Genomic DNA, 22513 nt, shown 5'->3' with positions numbered 1-22513 from the left:
TTCATTCATGTTCTTTGAATTCCCTAAGACAGTAATGGGACCATTCAAGCTACCAAATTCAGCAATTTCCTCAGAAATTTGACTTAGGTTAGTTAGCAAAAGTGAGGCTCTGTTTCCTCACTCTCACAGCCAAATTTTTCAAAAAAAAATAAAAGCCGTTTACACAGATCTCAATTTCTTTATTTTTCTATTCACTCCCCAGTCCATTTTAAGTCTTCACAATCACTGCTTCCTTTTCCCAGTTAGAAGGGTATCACCCCCCTCTCCGCCACCCGCCCAATAAAGAGTGTGTGTGGCTCAGGGAGAGGAGCGAGACTACAAACACAAAAGCAACGATACATCTGCTTTGCATAAGTTACATCCTGTCCTTTCAGTCACAAATCTTCTATAATGTTATGCAAATATTCAAGACTTTTCCATCATTTATGATAACAGCGTTGGGAAAGCTAGGATATTCAAGTATAAGACGGTTAAAAAAAAAAAAACTACAATAGAAAACTAACCTGGGCTTTGATTTATCTTCTCCAAGTTCAGACCAAATGAGAATGAAGACTTTTTATGCCAAGAACATGCTACTTATTTTTCACACGATTTACAAATGGAAGCTTGTCATTACAAATCCCGATGTGACTCTTTTTTGAACCATCATGACGTTGTCAGGTGTCCATCACAGATGGAGTAGCTCATAAAATTAGAATGACCCCTTGATAGAAATCAAGACCTACACAGACCTGGTTTTCATACCAGCCACACCTGCTTTTGGAACAAAGGTGAATGCATTTAGTTCATAAAAATAGCACCTCTTATCTGAGAGGTCCAAATGCTTCCCAGGAACTTTACATTTGCATTCTCAGAGTTTGGAAAAAGTGGAAAATTGATTGTGAGAATAGAGATCATTCATCCAGTTCCTTAGTGCATCATAGGAACATGCAAACTAAAGAGTGAAAATAAAGACCCAGGGGGCTAAACAAAATGGAACGTACATGATGGTTCTACATTCTTCCCACCCCAGAGGTCCCTTTGTTGCCTGTCTCAACTCAAGAACATTCCATGAAAAGAAAGGTGATGCTGAAGAGAGACCCAGGATGTGTATGTGGAAGCCAGCAAAAGCTCATAATTCAATGAAGTCATTTCATTCCCTTTACTTTCTAACAAGCTCCAACCCATTCAAAGGACTTATTAGAATTTCAAATGAAAAGCTGAATACTATGAGCATTGTAAATCAGCTACAAACAGCTTTTAAAACTGTGTCAGGAGAAATACACTTGTAATTTTCTTCCTTTTTTAAAATATTGCTTTTTTTTTTTTTTAACTTCAAAGCTTTGTTTGTTAAGAAGCAGTTACCAATTTATTTCTACAGAAGGAATCTGATTTTGGTTGGAGTGAGGGGGCCCAATTGGAGCAATCCTTTCAGCTGGGTTGGTACGCGCTCCCAGCATTATACCGATTTGTGGCACATGCCCTACTATCCAGGTACTGGGTGTCCCTTGACAAACCACATTGCGTTATTTATTTTGTTGTTGTTCTTCTTCAGATTTCTTAGAACCCGAAGCAGAAATATCCCTTACCTGGGAAGAACTGCGATTCAGACTCCTCCAGTCCTGGAGACCATATGTGGTCTTTGAAAACGTCCAAACAAGAATAGGATGCCAGGGGAGCCGTCCGTCTAACGGGGCCAGCGGGCAGCAGAGTCCTCCTCAGGAGTCAGGAGCCTTTCGCCTCTTGCGAGGATGTCCCGCAGTCCCTCATATGTTTATCTCCCCGAGAACTTGACAAGGTCGTGAGACAGGGATATTTTATACTTGTTCCTTGTTCTCCAAGTCCCTGGAAAGAAAAGAAATAGATTTCTCAATTTGTAAAAATCTTAAACTGAGATTAATTTTCAAATAGAAGAGATACATTCCTCCCCGCTTTCTCCCTCCCTTCCTTCCTCCTTTATCTTCTTCTGCAGCACAGAAGGCCCATGTGATTACCTAGATCACCTTCCACACTACCCAAAGCAAAAAGACAAAGTATCACAGCAGCTATATCCACAGGAAAACATCCACAGCAATTGGGCCTCCTTGGTGAATGTTACTTTCTTTACACAGAACGCTTACCACTAACGACTTGCAAAACATACGACACTATGTTCTGATAGGCAAGACCACAGCCAGCTTTGGCAGAAAGAAGGTGCTACTCAGAATCACAAGCTTCTCTCTCTCTCCTGTTTCAGTTCTAAAGGGTAGCTGCTCCAATGTCAAAATGAAAATTACAACCTCCAAATTAACAGAGTGCCGCTCCAAGGCCTGGAGAATGGGATCCAGATGTACCTTCTATCGGGATGGAAAAGATTTAATCAAGCTGCACTGACTATTTATTGGACACAGAATTCCTAAGCATCAACTACTGAAAACCATATGCATGCCCTTTAAAAACTGATAATTCTCTGCTGGCTTCCCCTTTAAATCTTGCAGTTATATTCCGGGCAAAATACTTGAACAGCCAAGTCAGAGGATTGCCCCAAAACTCCGCTTCAGCAAGGTGTAATAGAAGGGTCTGGGGCTGTTGAAAGGGACAGATTGGAGATAACATTCAGGTGGAAGGAAATCTACTGATTACTTTGGTTAGAAATGGAGGTAAAACCACTACATATAGAGGGTAGCGGAGCCTTGTGCTTCTGAGCAAACTGGTAGAACCACTGTCTTCCCTTTCCTGCACCACCTCCCCCAACCAGCATAACCCTCTTCCTATTTTGGAGAATTTTTATAGAGGAAAGTGACAGTTTTCTTCCAAGAGGTGGCATCTCTCTGGAAACCATCCTGGTGGACAAAGCGATAATGATGAGAGCCCCCCATGAAAGAGAAAATGCTGGCATCAGGAATGGAGACCATGAGGTCTGGTCTTTCATGGACAGTTTCCCCCATCGGTGGCAGCCCCAGAGCACCTGGCTTTGACTGCATCACGTGAGCTGGAAAGTTTCCTTCTATGCAAATCTGCATTATTAGTAGAAGGGCCTTGAATAAGCTGCTGAACCTCTCTGAATCACATTCAGACACTTACAAAACGAGAGAGTCGGCCGGGCATGCTGGCTCACTCCTGTAATCCCAGCACTCTGGGAAGCCGACGTGGGTGGATCACTTGAGGCCAGGAGTTCAAGACCAGCCTGACCAACATGGTGAAACTGTGTCTCTACTAAAAATACAAAAATTAGCCTGGCGTAGTGGCGCATGCCTGTATTCCCAGCTCTCCTGGGTAGGCTGAGGCATGAGAATCGCTTGAGCCTGGGAGGCGGAGGTTGCAGCGAGCCGAGATTGCACCACTGCACTCCGGCCTGGGCAACAGAGCGAGACTCCGTCTCAAAAAATAAAATAAAATAAAATAAAAATGAGAGAGGCATACCTACTTCATGGTGATGACTCAGTGAAGGAATGCATGGGAAGTTCTCAGCACACAGCCTAGCTCTGAAAAGCTTGATTGGAGTTCCTTTCCATCCCAACTTCCTTCCCAGGAAGATGGAGACACTAGCTAGCTAAATAAGGGGCAATTAAGCTCAGGTGTTTAACAGATTCTCCAGCACTTTATAGGTGCTGGCTTCACAGGAAGGCACTTGAACCATTTTGTCCTGCACCATCCCACAATAGACACCTGTTCTTGAAATGACTTGGTTTTCATTTCTCTGTTTCCTGGTTAGTCAACAGAAACATCTATCTTTGTAGAAATTGCTTTCAAACCCCCTTCTCTCTCTTATTATGCCTCTTTCTCTTTTTCTTTCTTCCTTTTCTATACACATTTTCAGCCCCAGAGTGGTTACCTGCCAAGACACCCAAGTAGAATTCTTTTTTCTTTTCTCCTTTCTTTCTTTCTCTCTCTCTCTCTTTCCTTCTTTCCCTCCCTTCCTCCCTCCCTTCCTCCCTCCCTTCCTCCCTCCCTCCCTTCCTCCCTCCCTTCCTCCTTTCCTCCCTCTTTCCTCCCTCCCTTCCTTCCCTCCCTCCCTGAGTCTTACTCAATTGCCCAGGCTGGAGGGCAGTGGTGCAATCTCAGCTCACTGCAACCTCCGCCTCCCAGGTTCAAGCAAATCTCATGCCTCAGCCTCCTGAGTAGCTGGGATTGCAGGAACCTGCCACCACACCCTGCTAATTTTTGTATTTCACAATGTTGGCCAGGCTGGTCTCGAACTCCTGACCTCAGGTGATCCACTCACCTCGGCTTACACCTGACTTTTGAACTGCTCTTTAGACCCCTGCTTTTTGTCTTGATGCGGGTTGGCTCCCTCAGTCACCTCCCCCTACCCCAGGTCACCCCCAACCTTTATCTCATTTTCTTATGCTTTTGTATGATATTTTTCCTTTTTAGTAAAAACATTTAAAATGATTTCTGATTGCCTGCTCTGTAAACTCTTTTCCCTGTTTTAAATAATTAAGGAATCAATATCATTTTAACATATCAGTAAGTCTTCATATTAGTAACAACTGAAACCTCCGTACGATGACATGGAGAATAAACATCCCTGTCTATAGCATTCTAAACGACTTACCCAAGAAGCTTATTTGCCTAATTACTGGAGTTAATGAAACTCTTCCATCTGCTTTCAACGTCTCACTTTCTATCACACCTGTCTGCCCTGTTTGTGGGTATCAGTAAGATGGGCAATAGCAAAGAGTAGACACGTATGTGAGACATACTGAGTAATTCCTCCAAACAGACCAGAGAAAACACAAAAAGTTAATTTTAAATGGAAAAGTTCATGGAGTCCCTGGATGTGGTGAGTTCCTTTTTATAAAAACTAATCTTTTTATTTTGAGACAATTGTTGATTCACACGCAGTTGAAGACACAATACAGAGGTAAATGTATATGTATCATTTGCCATTTCCTCTGTATTAGTCCATTTTCATACTGCGATAAAGAACTGCCTGAGACTAGGTAATTTATAAAGGAAAGAGGTTGTCTTCTTGTTGTTGTTTTTTTTTCTGAGATGGATGGAGTCTCACTATGTCGCCCAGGCTGAAGTGCAGTAGCACTATCTTGGCTCACTGCAACCTCCACCTCCTGGGTTCAAGCAATTCTCCTGCCTCAGCCTCCCAAGTAGCTGGGATTACAGGCACATGCCAACACACCAGCTCATTTTTGTAGTTTTTTTTAAGTAGAGATGGGGTTTCACCATGTTGGCCAGGCTGGTCTCGAACTCCTGGCCTCAAGTGATCTGCCCGCCTTGGCCCTGCAAAGTGCTGAGATTACAGGTGTGAGCCACCACGCTCAGCCAGGAACGAGGTTTCATTGGCTCACAGTTCAGCATGGTTGGGTAGGCCTGAGAAAACTTACAATCATGGCAGGAGATAAAGGGGAAGCAAGGCACCTTCTTCACAAGGTGGCAGGAAGGAGAAGTGCTGAGCTAAGGGGAAAGAGCCCCTTACAAAACCATCAGAGCTCCTGAGAACTCACTGACTATCACAGGAACAGCATGGGGGAACCACCCCCGTGATTCAATTACCTCCACCTGGTCTCTCCCTTGACACATGGTGATTATGGGGATTACAATTCAAGATGAGATTTGGGTGGGGACACAAGGCCTAACCATATCACCTCCAATGATAACATTTCCAAAACCACAGTACAATACGACAATCAGGATAGTGACCTTGATACTGTCAAGATACAGAATGGTTCCATCACCACAAGGAGCTCTCCTTTGGGCCACACCCCCTTCCCTCCCATTCCCACTCTCTCCTTAACCCTTGGCAACTACTCCTCTGTTCTCCATATCTATAATTTTGTCAATTCAAGAATGTTATATAAATTGAATATTACAGTCTGTAAACTTTTGAGATTGGCTTTCTTCACTCAGCGTAATTCTCACATGATTCATCTAAGTGGTCGCCTGTATCAATTGTTTGCTCTTTTTTATTGCTGAGTAGTATTTCATGTTATAGATATACTACAGTTTGCTTAACAATCTACCTACTGGAGGACAACTGGATTGTTTCTAGTTTGGGGCTATTGCAAATCAAGTTGTTATAAATAGTCATGTACAGTATTTTGTGTGAACACAAATTTCCATAAATGATCTTTGTGGTATAAATATCCAGGAGTGCAGTTGTAGGGTGGTGTAATTGCTTGTTGTTGTTGTTGTTTTTATGAAACTCCCAAATTGTTTTCTAAAGTAGCTGTGTCATTGTACATTCTCACTAGCAATGTATAAGTCACTTGATTTTTCTGCATCTGATATAGTTTGGATGTGTGTCCTTGACCAAATCTCATGTTGAAATGTAATTCCCAATGTTGGAGGTGGGGCCTGGGTGCAGCTAACTGGATCATGAGGGCAGTTTCTCATGAATGCTTTAGCACCATCCGCTTTGTGCTGTCCTCACAACAGTGAGTTCTCATGAGATCTGGCCATTTAAAAGTGAGTGGCACCTCCCTGCCACTTTCTTGCTCCTCTTCTGGCTACGTGATACACCTACTCTCCCTTCGCCTTCCAACATGATTGTAAGTTTCCTGAGGCCTCTCCAGAAGCCCAGCAGATGCCAGCATCATGCTTCCTGTACAGGCTGCAGAACTGTGAGCCAATTACCTCTCTTCTCTTTATAAATTACCTAGTCTCAGGTATTTCTTTACAGCAATGCAAGAACAAACTAATACAGCATCCTTGCCAGAATTTGGCATTGTCACTGTTTTTAAATTATTTATTATAATAGGTTTGTCATGATATCTCATCATCCTTTTAATTTATGTTTCCCAAATAGCTAATGATGTTGAACATTTTTCCATGTGCTCATTTGCCATTTGTGTACCATCTTTGCTGAAATGTCTCTTCATGACATTTGCCCATTTTCTAATTGGATTGTTTATGTTCTTACTGTTGAGTTTTAAGTGTTCTTTATATAGTCTAAATACTAGTCCTTTGTTGGATATGGGGTTTCAGGTATCTTCTCCCAGTCTATAGCTTATCTTTTTGTTTTCCTCTTAAGGCCTTTCATAGAGTAAAAGTTTTTAAATTTTTTGGAGTCTAAGTTATCAGTTTTGCTTTTATGGATCATGCTTTTAGTGTCAAGTCCAACAAATCTTTTGTAGTCCTAGATCCTGAAGATTTTCTCTTCTTTTTTCTAAAAGTTGTATAGTTTTATGATTTGCATTGAATTCTGCAATCCACTTTGGATTCATTTTCATGTATGGTGTAAACCAAGATTGAGGTTCACTTTTGTTTACCCATGGAAGTCCACGTATACAAGCAGCAGTCACTGAAAGGCTAGCTTTCCTCCACTGAACTGCTTTTATACCTTTGTCAAAAATCATTTGTGAGTATTTGTGTGGGTCTATTTCTGGGTTTTCTATTCTTCTTCATTATCCATGTAACAATACCACACAGCATTGATTCCTATAGCTATTTAATTAGTCTTTAAACTGGCTAGATGATTACTCTCACTTTATTTTTCTTTTTCAAAACTGTTTTAGCTATTCTTGTTCCTCTGTCCTTCCATAAGTATTTTTGAATAATTTCCCCATATTACAAAAACTTGCTGGAATTCGGATAGGAATTAGACTAAGCCTATATATCAATTTTGAGGAAAATTGACATCTTTCCTATGCTGAGTCTTCCAAATCATCAACATTGAATGTCTCTCCATTTATTCAGGTCTTCCTTGATTTATTTCATCAGCACTTTGCAGTTTTCAATATACAAGTCCTGTACATGTTTTGATAGATTTACACCTGCGTATTTTTTTTTAGCTATGGTACATGATGTATTTTTAATTTGGTTTCCATGTGCTCATTGTTAGTATACAGAAGTGCAATTGCTTTTGTATAAGTTTATCTTATGCCCTGTGACTTTGTTGAAGTAACTTATTCATTCTAAAAGCTTTGTCATTGTTGTTTTTTGTAGATTCCTTGGGATTAAAAACATTTTTATTCTAATCCTAAATTTCCTTATCCCTTGAGATTTTCAATGTTGACAATTATGTATTTTGCAAATAAAAATACTTCTTTTTCTTCCTTTCTTATCTGTGTACCTTTGATTTCTTTTTATGACCTTAACACATTGACTAGAACTTCCAGTACTATTTGGAATGAGAGTGTTAAGAGTGGACATCCTTGCCTTGTTCCTGGTTATAGCGGAAAAGTGTTCAGTCTTTTATCATTAAGTATAACACTAGCTGTAGGTTTTTGTAGATGCTCTTTATAAAGTTGATGAAGTTACTATTTCTTTATTTCTAAGAGTTTTTTATCATGAATAGGTATTCAATTTTGTCAAACACTTTTCTGCATCAATTGATATAATCATGTGATTATACATTCCTCTTCTTTAGCCTGTTAATATGGTGGATTATATTGATTGATTTTTCAATATCTAACCAGTCTTACATCCCTATAATAAATGCCACTGAGTCACGGTGTATCATTCTCATTATATATTGTTGAATTCTATTTGCGAACACTTTGTTAAAGATTTTTGCCTCTATGTTCATGGGGCATACTGGTCTGTAGTTTTCTTTTGTACTATTTTAGTCTGGGTTTGGCATCAATATAGTGTTAACAACATAAAATGAATTGGAAAGTGCTTCTTTTCTGGATGATATTGAAATTGTGTAGAATTGGTGTTAATGCTTCTTTATACATTTGTTAGAATTCTCCAGTGACTTTTCTGATACTCCAACTCCCCTTCCAGATCTTACTGCCCCAACTCCTCCCACAATTATGCAAGGTCTGAAGTCTATAATAAATTTCTTAGTCCATAATACTCATAGTTTCTGCTTCCCTGATTGAACCCTGATACCTTAAAATCATTTGCTATTACAGTGGAATAATAGTTAACATTTACTGAGTACTTAAAACATGCCAAGCACTTTACAATTGTTATTTCATGTAAGTAATCCCATTAAGAAAGTGATATTGTCCCCTCAACTTTACAGAAAAGAAAACTGAAGTACAGAGAAGTTAAGTAAGCTGTGAACAGTCACACAGTAGGGATCAGAAGCAGGACAGAAATCAAACTCTTAGCCAGGCTGTCTACTAACGTTCTTTCTCTTGACCTCTAATTTCTCTCAGAAGACCAGAGCCTATGGTGCTGATACGATAGAAGGCATAGATTTGAGCCTGGATCCCATTCATCGTTTCTGGTATAACCTGTGCTTTTCATTTTGTTTGCTTTCCCTTTATACCCTCCTGCCATTTCCCTTCTTTTCGTTATCTCTTCTTTTCTCTGCTCATTGAGGATGTTTCCTCTGGAATTTTTCCCCATCGAACCCCTCCCCCCACCTTCCTATCACCTTTTATACTGTTGGAAAGTGAATCAGACCCACAGGTGTGTATTCTTCCAGATTCGCTGGCCCTCATGTCATGAAGCACCAGTGTAAGAACAAGGGCAAGCCCTGGCTAGGGAGGTGGCTGGACGGATGTGCAGTGCACTAAACAGAAGGGGCGTTCGTTACAGCAAGAGCAAGTGCAGCAGACACACACCTGCTGGAAACCAGAAGAAAATGGTCCGCAGTGACTCTGAGAAATTACCTTTCTTGTTCTGACTCCTTTTTTTGCTCACTTTGGGGTCAGTCAACTTATTTATTAAAACGTCTACCATGCCTTAAGAAACAGCATTAATGCATTAAAATAAACAATACTGTGGATGCAGAAATGAACATTTAAGTGGATGCAAACCAGATCCATTCCATTTTGAGTGTGTGTGTATTTCTGTATTTTTTTTTTCTCCTAAGTGCCTTTGCTTAGTAAAAGCCATCAAATATTACTGGGAATTATTACTAATTTGTAAACAGTCCTGAAGAATTAAAGGGAGAGAGAAAGGGAATGAGTAAGTGGAAGAAAGAGAGAAAGAGAGAGAGAGAGAGGGAGAGAGAGGTTAAGCTCAAAGGCAGAGAGAGCGAAATGGACCAGATTATACAAAATTAAAAAGCAAATACGAGGAGACAATTTGTGCCGAGTGATTGCAAGCAATTACAGTCCGGCTCTTCTGGAGGGAAGATGGGGGAGGGGGTTATTTCAGCTTAAAAGGAGACTTTATTCATTCCTGATCAGCTTCTCCAACCATTCTCTCTTTTATTCTTGGATATCAATTTAAGAAAAAAAAAAAAAGTCAGCTTTCAGATGTTACATGTTCACCCCTGTGAATCCAGCCCTGGGCAGACAGTGAGAATTTAAGCTTCCAATCGGTTCTTTCTATAGCCCTGAAAACCAATTTGTTCATAAAGAATAAAATAAGGGGCGGGGGGGAGAGGGGAAAACACAACACAAGCATGTGTTTCTTTTAGAGGAGAGCTTCAATTTTACTATAATTGTCTAAAGACGGAGCTGCTTTGATCTGAAGAATTATTATTGTGCCTCAAATGCCGGCTGCCAATGTCACAGCTGTGCTGGGGCTCGGTCACGCCGAGGGGCTTGGGGTCCAACTTAGTCCCAGACCCGCCTTTGGGTCCTTCTCTCTTTATCGTTCCTTTGTCAAATGGGAAAGTTCATTTTCCTAGTATGTCCATTGACCATCGAAGGCTATGGCATGGTTGATGTTGTACAGGTCCCTTGGAAGGCCTGGACACATGGTGATGACATCACAGGGGCCCACCAAGGCTGGGCGGGAGGGGAGAGCCTCGCCTTCACATGGGCAGGCAGGCTGGATGTGCGCATGCCCTAAGCAGGCTGGCACGATCATTAGATGAGAGGACCCAGCACACCGGCCAGCTGCGCTTGCTCATCTGTGTCTCCTCAGCTCATGCACGAGGTCAGAAATGGTCTCAGTACTTGAGAGAGACACAGCAGACCCCTCAGCACACTTCCCTGATTTCAAGGCTTGGAGTTCATAGTTATTATCCCTCACTCCAGCCCGTGCTGCGCCAAAGCAGAGGACAGCTCAAAACACAGAATTAAACATGTTTCTTTCAGAGGCAGAATGGCTAAAATCTAGATGGAGGGTCTGAGGGCCAAGCCAAGTCTTCAGGGCATGTGTTTTCCTTCTCATGGCTGAGGAATAGACCAGGGGAATCTCTTCTGTATCACTTCCTTGGTGGGCCAGGCAGGAGGGACCTGTCCACCCTCATCTCACGTCCCGCCACCTGGAAAGCTGCCTCGCCTGTCTCCTCCTGGTGCCTCTGAGGTCTCACTGGAGACTGGAACCCCGATGGGGTCCTCCTTACCTGCTCCTTCTCCGGTTCCCCATCACCTACAGCATCGTCCACACTCGCTAGCTCGGCATTCAAGGCTCTGCAGGTAAGCTGCCCTGCCCAGTCCTGCTGCCCTGCCTAGTCCTGCACCCCAGGTGAGGAGCCCCTCTGCTGTTTCAGAACACATCATCGAATGCTCAGCTCTGGGTCTTTGCTTACGTCTTCCCCCTACCTGGAATACAACTGCTTCCTTTTCTCCTTTTCCCCTGAGTTCTTCTCTCCTTTCTTGGCTCCGCTTCTAACTCGAAATACAGATTAGGTGGATAAGAAAATGAATTACTCTGAATGGACTGTGAGACTAAGTTCCAGGGGCAGAGCTATCTAAACAGCCCAGGTTATAGTCTAGGATGCTGTGACGGTAAGGAGATGACAGGCTGCGAGGGACAACCCCCACTCCCACCCCACCCCCTCATCTCTAAGCCACGGTTTCTCAAACTGGAAGAATGCACAGAGCTCTTCACAAAGAAAATGTGGTAAAACACAAGAATGTCGGTGAACCCTTGGGGTCTGAAGATTCCAGTATGAAAAACATTGTCATAGGAAACAAACAAAAACCCAGCAACATGAAAACATGAACTTAATTACAGCTCTACAAAGCAGGAGGCCCACATTCTGCACAGAAATCATTCTTTTCAATCGCATGAAAAAAAAAATGCACCTAGGCCAGGCACGGTGGCTCATGCCTGTAATCCCAGCACTTTGGGAGGCCAAGGCAGTTGGATCCATTGAGCCCAGGAGTTCGGTACCAGCCTGGGCAACATGGGAAAACCCTGTCTCTACAAAAAAGTAGGAAAATTATCTGGGCATGGTAGTACACACCTGTGGTCCCAGCCACTTTGGAGACTGAGGTGGGAGGATCACTTGAGCCCAGGAGATGGGGTTGCAGTAAGCTGTGATTGCACCACTGCGCTCCAGCTTGGGTAACAGAGTGAGACCCTGTTTCAAAACCACCATCACCACCACCACCAAAACCCCACATCTAGAAGACTTTTATTACCCAGGCAAGCTTGAATTAGTTACTTAATTTCTCTATGCCTCAGTTTTCTTATCCAGAAAAGGGAAACAAAATAGCTGATCTGGAAGGGTGGCTGCGGGGATAAAATGATGTAGCATGCATGTGTGCACAGTACTTAGATGACTCCTGGCACATTCTCTGTTCTCAACCCATGGCAGTGTTCATCAAACTAACCCCAGTAGGCACCTATGTTGTTACTAGAAAGCTCAGGAACCTAATCCTGAGTAGATATCTCATTTCCTCTTCAGAGCTAGGAGATCTCATATTCTGAAATTTTCAGAATGTGGGAAGGAGGATGTTCAGGAGACTGCAGCTTTGATGAGGGCTGAGTTGCAACCACAGGGAACACTAAGAAAGATGACACAGAGCAAAGCATGAGCTTTGAGCAAAGAGGAGGCGAAATGATTTTTTTAGGGTAACAAAGGTTGAGCGTGACAGACCTGACATGTCTGGCCAGCTGCCCTAAGGATGGGACAAAGGGAGGAAGGCTATGCTGCAGAGCTTTGTAGAGGAAGAGCTACTTGAGGAGAAGGAATGGAGTTGTTATAAAGATTCTGGCTAAAGGGAACTGAATGATCTTTGCATCTCAAGAAGTCATAAAAATGGGATGAATCAGGAGTCAGGAAAAAAGAGGGAGACCTATGGAGCTCACGGAAACATAGAGAACAGCCTTGGAGCATCTTGAAGAGGAGAGAGAATGGAAGCAAGATAGCTCCAAAAGAATGTCTCTGTCTTACTTTGTTTGCCACTTCCATTAACTGCCCAATAACTTCAGGTGTTGGAATAGACAAGAGAAGCCCTACCTATGTGGACTCTAGGTCACAATTCTTGGCTCCACAGCTCCTGCTCTCCTTACTTGCAGGGAAATGGGGGTTGAACAGAAACAGAGAAGAAAGTGTAGAAATGAACAAGATGTAGGTAGCAGGGAAGTATTCAGGGGGTAGTGCACCGACAGGCACAATTTACCTTGAAATACAATAAAAATAAAAGCTGGATTGACAGATAGGCAGAGGGACAAACAGATGGGCAGATTGTGATAAATCAAGTATATTCCATTGTTAACAATTGAACGTAGGTGGTGAGTGTATGGGTATTCACTGAAAAGTTTTATTTTGTTTTGTTTTAACTTTTCTATATGTATGAAAATGTTCATAATAGAAAATTGAAAAAAAGTTAGGAAACAGATTCAAGATCATCAACCCTCGTCCTCATGGGCCCTGAGACAAATTATCCCAAAAGAGCAGCTGGCAGAATGGTGAAGGAATAGATTTTTGTCTGCTCTTCCCCGTGCCTTCCAGCTCCTCAGTGCTGTCTGTCTACCTTTCTGGGGCTGGGCAACCTGCTAAGAACAATGCTTGTAAGGATTTAAGCTATGAACCCATCCTATGGAATCTGTAATTTATCAGAGCTCTCCTAAAGGCTGATGCAAGTCTTTAATGCCCAGTGAAATAGATCTTCAGAAGTGGAGTTTTGGCCAGTGGAGAAGAAACTTTAGGTGGTGCATCAGTTGGGATTAGATTTGGTTACAAACGTCAGACAGTCCCAAACAACTGACTTAAACAAGATGGAAGCTCATTTCATGCTCACATCAACCAAGTCCAAATGGAAGTGGCCCAAAATGCTGTCCTCAAACATCTCAGGAGCTCTGGTCCTTTCCTGCTCATCGCCCACACCTCTAAGGACAGTCCTCAGCCTCCTGGCCCAGGATGACTGTCCTCATCTTCCAGGCAGCAGGATGATAGAAGGAAGAAAGAAGGGGGCAACAGCATGCACAAGCCCCCGCTTAAGGACGGTTCCTGGAAACTGACATACGGGCTTAGTCACATCTTCACACCCAGCTGCAAGGGAGGCTGGAATATGTAGTCCTTATTCTTTGCAATAATGTGCCTAGCAGGAAAAAAATTAGCTAGGCGTGGTGGCTCACACCTGTAGTCCCAGCACTTTGGGAGGCCGAGACAGGTGGATCACTTGAGGTCAAGAGTTTGAGACCAGCCTGGCCAACATGGCGAAACCCCATCTCTCCTAAAAATACAAAATATTAGCCAGGTATGGTGGGACATGCCTGTAATCCCAGCTTCTTGGAAGGCTGAAGTATGAGAATCATTTGAGCCCTGGAGGCAGACGTTGCAGTGAGCCGAGATTGCACCACTGCACAAAGAAAAAATTATACTACTATGAAAAAAGGGAGAAAAGATTTGGGAGGAGAAAAGATTTGAGTTTTTCTCGAAAGTCAAGAGAGTGTCTCCCTAGAATGCTCCAATCGCAAATGTACAGTTTTCTACATTATCTTCATATAGGGTCAGCTCTGACTTTATCAACTGGCCTCCACAACAATGGTCTCCTTTCTGGATTGACTGCATAATGAGGAGGAGAAGGAAATAAGAAGCTGTGTGATAAGTGCTTTAGAATTTAACAAGCAAAGTTGTAACATAGGTATTAGCATCCTCATGATAGAGATAAGAACTGGAGGCTTCCAACAATTCAAAAGACTGGTAAGGTCCTTACCTGTAGAGGCCACTGTTAAAATGCAGGAGGATGCAGAGTGGGGCTCCCCAGTCTTTCCCACCACCCAGCCCCTCTACCTTGATAGATAATCTGAACCTTGGAAAGGACAGAGGCTGCTGGAGAGCCAAGACATCCTAGACAAGGGATCTCACCTGGAGGGGAGAACAAGCAACAAAAGCTGGAATAGAGCAAGAGAACACTGTTCCAAGAGAACTTCAGGGAAGCAGCAAGCGAACATAGAGCCAAGAAGGGCCAGCCAAGGTTCCTTGAACAGCTGGGGGCTCTTGGAGGATGATGAACAGGGGTGCGGTGGGGAGAGGGGAACATTGTCAAAGGGAGGTGTGCAGGGCAGAACAGAGCACCTGTATATGTACTGCCGTCTTAGATCTACTCTAAGGATTAGAATATGAGTTCTGCAGGTTCTCAAAGAATTCCATGTTAACCTAGTGTCACTGTCTTCTTGAGCAGAAGTTCTCAAAGCTGATGCCCATTGAAATTACCTGGGTCTTTTAAAAACATCCTGGTACCTAGTCCCAACCTCCAATATATATATATATTTTTGAGACAGAGTCTCACTCTGTCACCCAGGCTGGAGTGCAGTGGCGTGATTTTGACTCACTGCAACCTCTGCTGCTCAGGTTCAAGTGATTCTCCTGCCTCAGTCTCCCAAGTAGCTGGGATTACAGGCTCCTGACACCACTCCCAGCTAATTTTTGTATTTTTAGTAGAGACAGGGTTTCACCATCTTGGTCAGCCTGGTCTCAAACTCCTGACCTCGTGATGCATCCACCTCAGCCTCCCAAAGTGCTGGGATTACAGGCATAAGCCACTGTGCCCAGCCTCAAGATTTTTATTTTATTGGTCTGGGGTGAAGCTTGGGCACTGGGATTTTTCAGAACTCTCAACATGATTCTAATGTGCGGAAAAGCTGGAGAATCACTGCTCCAGAATGATGGTCTTCCAACTCTAATGCGTATATTCGTCACCTTGGGAGGGCACCGAAATGCAGATTCTTATTCATGAGGTCCAGGATGGGGCCTAAGACTCTACATTTTAATAACTTCCCAGGGGATGACAATACCGCCCACCTTGGGAACACACTCTGAGTAGCGAGTTTGACGCTTTCATTTCTCCTGCTAATGTACACTTTTCCTATATTCACGGGGGCTTCAACGCATCATCTACTTATGAAAAGCTGTCTCGTCCTGTAATAAGCAAGCCCGTCCCGGACAGAAATCCAGCCCATGTCCTATAATAAGTAAGACCATCCCAGACAGAAATCCAGACAGTCCTGGTCTGTATCTGCCTTCACGTTTAGCGTGTTGTCTGCTAAACTGTTGATCTAGAGTGTCCCACGTTGAGCACAGCAGAAAGCACACCACTGGTGCTTAACACAGCTTTTATTAATATTAATAATTAATGCTTAGTGCTAATGAGTAACCAATTACCAATAGTAATAATGTCATCGAGAAAACAGTGATAGTCCTACAAGGCACAAACCTTTCTGCTTCCTCCCCCACACCCCAAATTATAGTTCTAAATGAGCTTCCAGAATCTTGTTGTGACAGGTACAACCTCACACGCATTCACTTAATAAGACAGCTCTATGGAGTGAAATTCCACTTTCAACAGATACATTTTCAGCATGGCACACAGGAAATTAAATGTGAAAGTATCATTAACATGGAAGTTGTGAGTTTAATTCCCTACACAGGGTGCTGAAAAACTGAGATTGTTTATCTATACCTCATCACGGCTACCTGTTTCCTGGGGGATCCAGTCAATTTCTTAGAATATAAACTCTCTTACCCCTTTTTGGGGTGAACATCTACTCTTCATTTCTATCCTCAAAGATCCATATTCTCAGAAGGCAAAGAAGTGAATGTGAGCATCTTGCTAAGAAGAACAGGATTCTACAGTGTGGTTTGAGATTGCTAAGGATGGCATTCAGGGCTGATTCAGGACATGATTTTTTTTTTCTTTAAATATTTCTCTTTAGAGGAAGTAATGTAGCACTTAATGTCTAATGACATCTATTCAGGAATTCATTAAAGAAAAGCTGATAACAAGATGTGTTATCATAGTCAACAATTAACGGTGCCGTGTAGGAATCTTGATTGCTCTTAGGATGTGTAACTGGTACAGCTTTTGCTCTTGGGCTGTTTTTACAAAAAGGCAAGTGGAGCACAGATGTACCTTTCCGAGGTGATCGACCATAGTGATTGACCACTGTGCCACTGCAAGTCATAGGTAAAGAGATTAGCCAAGGTAGGCTATTCATGCCCTACATTGGTTACATGTGGGCAAGAGAGACCTCTAGTTTGTGAATCTCTTTCTTTTTCTTTCTTTTTTTTTTTTTAGACAGAATTTCACTCTTGTCACCCAGGCTGAAGTGCAATGGTGCAATCTTGGCTCACTGCAACCTCCACCTCCCAGGTTCAAGTGATTCTCCTGCCTCAGCCTCCCAAGTAGTTGGGATTACAGGCGTGAGCCACCGCACCTGGCCATGAATCTCTTTCTTTCTAAACATCATTCATCTTCAGTTTTACACTTCACTGCACATCCAACTGACTTGGGTGAGAGGAGTAAAAGGAGGGCTCAGGGGATGCTTTAGAGGTCAGGATACCCTCAAGGACTAGGTCAAAAGGAATTACAGGAAAAGAATTTTATTGACAATCTCACTTGAGAAGAACTCACATAAAGGAGACTCAAGTATCTCTCTTCCTCTTGCTGGAAAAGGAGAAAATGAGGAAGCTGCTTGAATCTTTAGGGTTAGTCTTAGCCTGGAAAAAACCCTGCAGCATTCTGAGACATCTGAGAGGAGCTAGCACTTCAAACAGGAGCAAGCCCGCCGCATGGTGATAATCCTCCTTCCCACCTTCTGATCCTGACAAGGTGATGCTCAATTGATGCAGTGCCCTGAGCACCTCAGAACCTCCTCTTCCTCCCCACGGACTCATTTCTGAGGCTGGTTCACTTCACCTGGAGAAGCCTATCATTCCTCCTAATAGTCTTTTGGTTTTGATTTAAAGATCTACTGAATGTTAGAACCAAAAGGGGCTTAAACCAACTTCTACCCCCAAGTTCCTTATTTTACAGATGAGAAAACACCCAGGGAGAATTATCAAAAGTCCCACAGCCGCCTGGAACATGAGCCCATGTTTTCAGACTCTCAGGTCAGGATTCTACTTTTGAAATCTTTAAAAAAAAAAAAAAAAAAAAAAAACAGCATATCTAAAGTCCCCAAGACATAGCTCTTGGATTCTCTTGCCTATGGTGGCACGATGTGAAGTCACACTTAGCTGGCTTGGTAAAACTAAGAAACTCAGTACTGGCAGGCTGTTGCCCATGCTGGATTTTGATGAAGCCACAAAGCTTCAAGTTCACTGCCAAAAAGCTCTACCACATTGGAAGAGAGAATTTTCTACTTCTGCCACCAGTGGGAAGTGGGAGACATAGCCTCTTGAGTTTTGGATGGATCATGAGTGCCTGAGTCAGGAGGGTATTATTCTATTTACCACTCCAGACTCACCCTTCATTTTCCCTCCTTCTCCCTCCTACCGTCTGTGCCATGAGACTGGCCTCTCCAGACTGCATCACCTAGATTTGCTTGTCTTCAGCTGGGTTTGGCCAATGGGAAGGCCCAGAAGGAGGTCAGTGATCAGGGGATTGGTTAGTCCAGCTCCTTCCTGCCTCACCATGGTTTGGGCAGTAGCTGTGTCCCTTTCCCTGTGGTCACAGCTCCTGGCACACCACCTCTCTCCCTCAGCTGCAGGTCTCGCCCAGCCCAGGAGCATGGTTCCTTCTATTGCCACCTTGGTCCACTGAGGGATTTCATCATCTCTTGTCAATTCCCATTACCCTTTCACCTCCATAAATTGTCCCATTATTAAACTCTCTTTGTTAAACTAACACATTGAGAGTGCTGTCTTTTTTTTTTTTTTTTTTTGCCAGGACCCTGACTAGTACAGGGGCCCCTGGATGAAGCTGTATCAGGTATAAGATGGGCTGGGCACAGTGGCTCATGCCTCTATTCCCACCACTTTGGGAGGCTGAGGTAGGAGGATCACTTGGGCTTAGGAGCTCAAGACCAGCCTGGGCAACATAGCCAGACCCTATCTCTACAAAAAATACAAAAATTAGGCGTGATGGTGTGTGTCTGTGGTTCCAGCTACTCAGGATGCTGAGGTGGGAGGGTCACCTGAGCCCAGGAGGCTGAGGCTGCAGTGAGCTATGGTTGTGTCATGGCACTCCAGCCCTGGAGACAGAGCGAGACTGTCTCAAAGCAAAAAAAAAAAAAAGCTATGTGAGCTGACTTGTGTATGGAATCACTTCCATTTGAATGGGAGGGGAGGCGAAAATAAGGTAGGAGACATATGAGAAAACCAACAGCAGTTGGCAAAATCTGCCCAACGCTTGATTGAGAGTCCTGGCCTATGTTTGACCGACTCATTCGACTTATATGAGACCAGAGTAGAATCACAGGGCTCCACTTCGGTGCCACCCACTGACTTATTCCGTGGAATTGGGTGGGTTCCTGCTTCCACCTCTCTGAAGCAGCTGTATGATTCTGTTCCCTTGCACGCCTGCTGAAAAGAACATGTTGCTACCTGCAATATCCAAACTCTACCATCTCATGGTAAGCTGTCTTAAATGCTAAAACAAACACAAATTGAACTGGTTTTCCCATCTGTTTCTTTAACAAATGGGAGCTTAAGCCCATAGGGAAACTGTGTGGGTCAGGGAAGCATCAAATGAACACTTCTGAATAAAAACAAATGTTTCTGAAGATCGCAAGATATTTCAAACAGAGCACTCCATTGGCCAGGCCTGCTCCCTTCTGATGCCTGCACAAGATCCCGATGACAGCATTATTTGCTTGAATTGGATTTGTTTCTGTGCCCAGAAACAACACACAAGGAACCTGAGATAGGAAATGGCTACTGGGTCCTAAAAGTCTTCCCAGGACACTGTCTGAGACCAGACAGGAATGAAACAAGAGTTGGAAACCACACCAAAGGAAATTCTTTGGGGTCTGGATTCTCGCTCTTTTTTATTTATTTATTTATTTATTTATTTATTTATTTATTGAGACAGAGTCTCGCTCTCTCTCACTCTGTCACCCAGGCTGGAGTGCAGTGGCATGATCTCAGCTCACTGCAACCTCCACCTCCCAGGCTCAAGTGATTCTCATGCCTCAGCCTCCTGAGTAGCGGGGATTACAGGTGTGTGCCACCACGCCCAGCTAATTTTTGCATTTCTAGTAGAGATGGAAGTTTCACCATATTGGCCAGGCTGGTCTCGAACTCCTGACCTCAGGTGATCCACCCACCTTGGCCTCCCAAAGTGCTGGGATTACAGGCATGAGCCACCGCACCCAGCCTCTTCTTTTACTATTAAAAAATATCAAAAGCAGAGAGCATTTGCTTGCATTTTTATATAAAACTCCAACAGGTGAACTAGCATTCCCAGAGGAGGAGGAGGAAGCAGTGGTGGGGGTGGCAGTGGAGGCAGCAGCTTCACTCAAGTGGAGAACCTGGCATCAGCCCCCTGAGTTTTCTTTAGTCCCCTCTTACAAGCAGATGCTCCTCTGGGTCCCCTCCGGGTCTCCATCCCAGCTGGTAGCTTCCTTGCCCTGCTCTGGAACTAGACTATGCACACCCTGACTTTAGTCTCATTCCATTTTGCACATCACCAGTGCCTAAGAAAGTGCTTGGCACATAGTAAATGCTCAACAAATGCTTCGTGGTTGGTTATGTCGATTAACCTATGAATGATGGAGCCAGCTGGTAAGAGATGAATGGGTAAAGGAAAGAATCAACCATTGACAGTACTGTCTCTCTAGTTGATACATTATTTCTTTCCAAATGGGGCTGGGAGGAGTGGGTGGGTAATTGCCACCAGAGGGACCCTGTATGATGAGGTCACTGGGCCATTTTCAGGGATTCACTACTGTCTCTTGGGACTCCTCATCCTGTCTCCCTCCCTCTGTCTTCCTGCCTTCCCTCTGCTCTCTGACTCTTCGATCCATTTCTTAATTCTTTTTGCTGAGTAGTTCTTCAGTTTTTATTTCTATTATAGGGAGGCCACTCTCACATTTTTTAGAATAAAAGATAGCGCTGGGAATAATCAAAATTATGTAATTTAAAATATTAACGTATTCACCAATACACTGACTTTACGATATTCGTGGACTTACAAAATAATTTTATTTAAAACCTAGTTTCAAAAATAAAATTCCTTCTACCAAATAAATATAACATATATCTGTTTCCATGAAAGCAAAATGAAAATAATTTATCTTATTGAATCTCTTATTTGAATGCTAAACAATACCGTTAGCAGAACAATACTGTTTAGCATGTATTTTATTTTTTTGTCATATCTATTTCTAATATTATTATATCATGGTATTTGCCTAAAGAATGTATATTTTAAACATTATTTTTTAATCTTTTTTTCATAAAGTTGCATATCATATACTCTTCTTCAAAGTTGCACTTTAATGCTTTTTGAAGTATTACATATAAAAAGTACTAAAGTTGCATTTTGTTGTTAATAAATTTGAAACTGTTAACTTCCTCAATTGAATGTTACTGAAGATTATAATAACATTTCTAATTGAGAAAATACTTTCTCCGAAGTTACTGAGATGTCTTATAAATTCAGAGCAAACTCTGCTAGAGTATATTCCAATTTACTATTTTTTCAGATTAAAATATATATATACTTTAGCCCAAATATTTTCTCATATACTGTCTTTTTACCTCCCAAGCACTTTGGCAGGTATTTTTAAAGAGAAAAACTCTTTAGATAAGTTGTCTCAACTTATGATTCCAAATCATAGGTCTTTCCATTTCATTCCATTGAATAAAAATATAAATGTATCCAAATAAAAACAGAAATATCAAAAGATTCTTCCCAGAGGTTAAGGTATTCCAAAAAGAAATCATAATTTTAAACAGGAAATCTTGCATAATTTTTGAACTCTCAACTTTTAATTTGTTCGGTTCTTTTCTTTCTGTTATAGGGATAACGTTCATTGTTTTCCTGTTTGCAAGCTTCATTTTCAACAGTTGCAACTAGCTAAATATTTTAACATAAAGTTTTTTTGAGCACTCTATTCTTTTGAGATTTTGATTAAATATATCCAACTGGTGTTGAATAAAAGCTAAATATTTTAACGTAAAGTTTTTTTGAGCACTCTGTTCTTTCGAGATTTTGATTAAATATATCCAACTGGTGTTGAATAAAATATAACCACAATTTACAGATTTATTTATAAAAGAAGTTCAAAACCACTGCAGAACGTGTAGGTTGATTTACAAAGAAACTCTTCAAAGGTGCAAACTCTTGAAAAACTCCATTGATGGCAAGCAGCAAAAAGATAAAAAGTCCATACTGCCACGCTAAAGTATTTTTTAATATTCAACATCAACTTCATCACAAGAATATTGTGGCTTGGTTGCTCTAATGGAGTATACACAAATATTTGTAAATTTAAAGCACTACAATTTTTAATTGATTTAACATTGCAGCAAGTGGGAGGAAGCTGTGAATTATACGAACATCAAAACAAATTCCAAACCTATTTCTGTCTCATAAGTTTCTTAATTTTATATTGACATTGCTTTTTACCATGAATTTGTGCTTCACCAAATTTTGGGTGGGTGTTATCACCACAAAATTTAGTAACTTCATTTTCAATGTTAAACTAACAAGTTCATTAAAAATGGAGTATTACTAGTATTAACAATAAGTCAGATGTTTCACCTTCTTTAGAATGAACTTTCAGAAATTTTAATAATTTGATTTCCTGAATTGGAAGTGAAAATTTGAACCAATTATTA

At 42.2% G+C, this 22513-nt stretch overlaps 1 long non-coding RNA gene across 1 annotated transcript in view; it reads right to left on the bottom strand.

Moving 5' to 3' along the window:
* The window catches only part of LOC112205884 (uncharacterized), a 423180-nt gene that overhangs the window by 197674 nt on the left and 202993 nt on the right, over window positions 1–22513 (bottom strand). Inside the window, exon 2 of the long non-coding RNA XR_002940002.2 lies at window positions 1569–1824. This is a non-coding gene — a long non-coding RNA (uncharacterized LOC112205884). The remainder of the gene's footprint in view (window positions 1–1568; window positions 1825–22513) is intronic.

Source organism: Pan troglodytes, chromosome 18, assembly GCF_028858775.2.
Source record: "Pan troglodytes isolate AG18354 chromosome 18, NHGRI_mPanTro3-v2.0_pri, whole genome shotgun sequence".
NCBI lineage: Eukaryota > Metazoa > Chordata > Mammalia > Primates > Hominidae > Pan > Pan troglodytes.
Note: the sequence above shows the minus strand (reverse complement) of the source record. Positions and strands in the feature narration are given on the sequence as shown.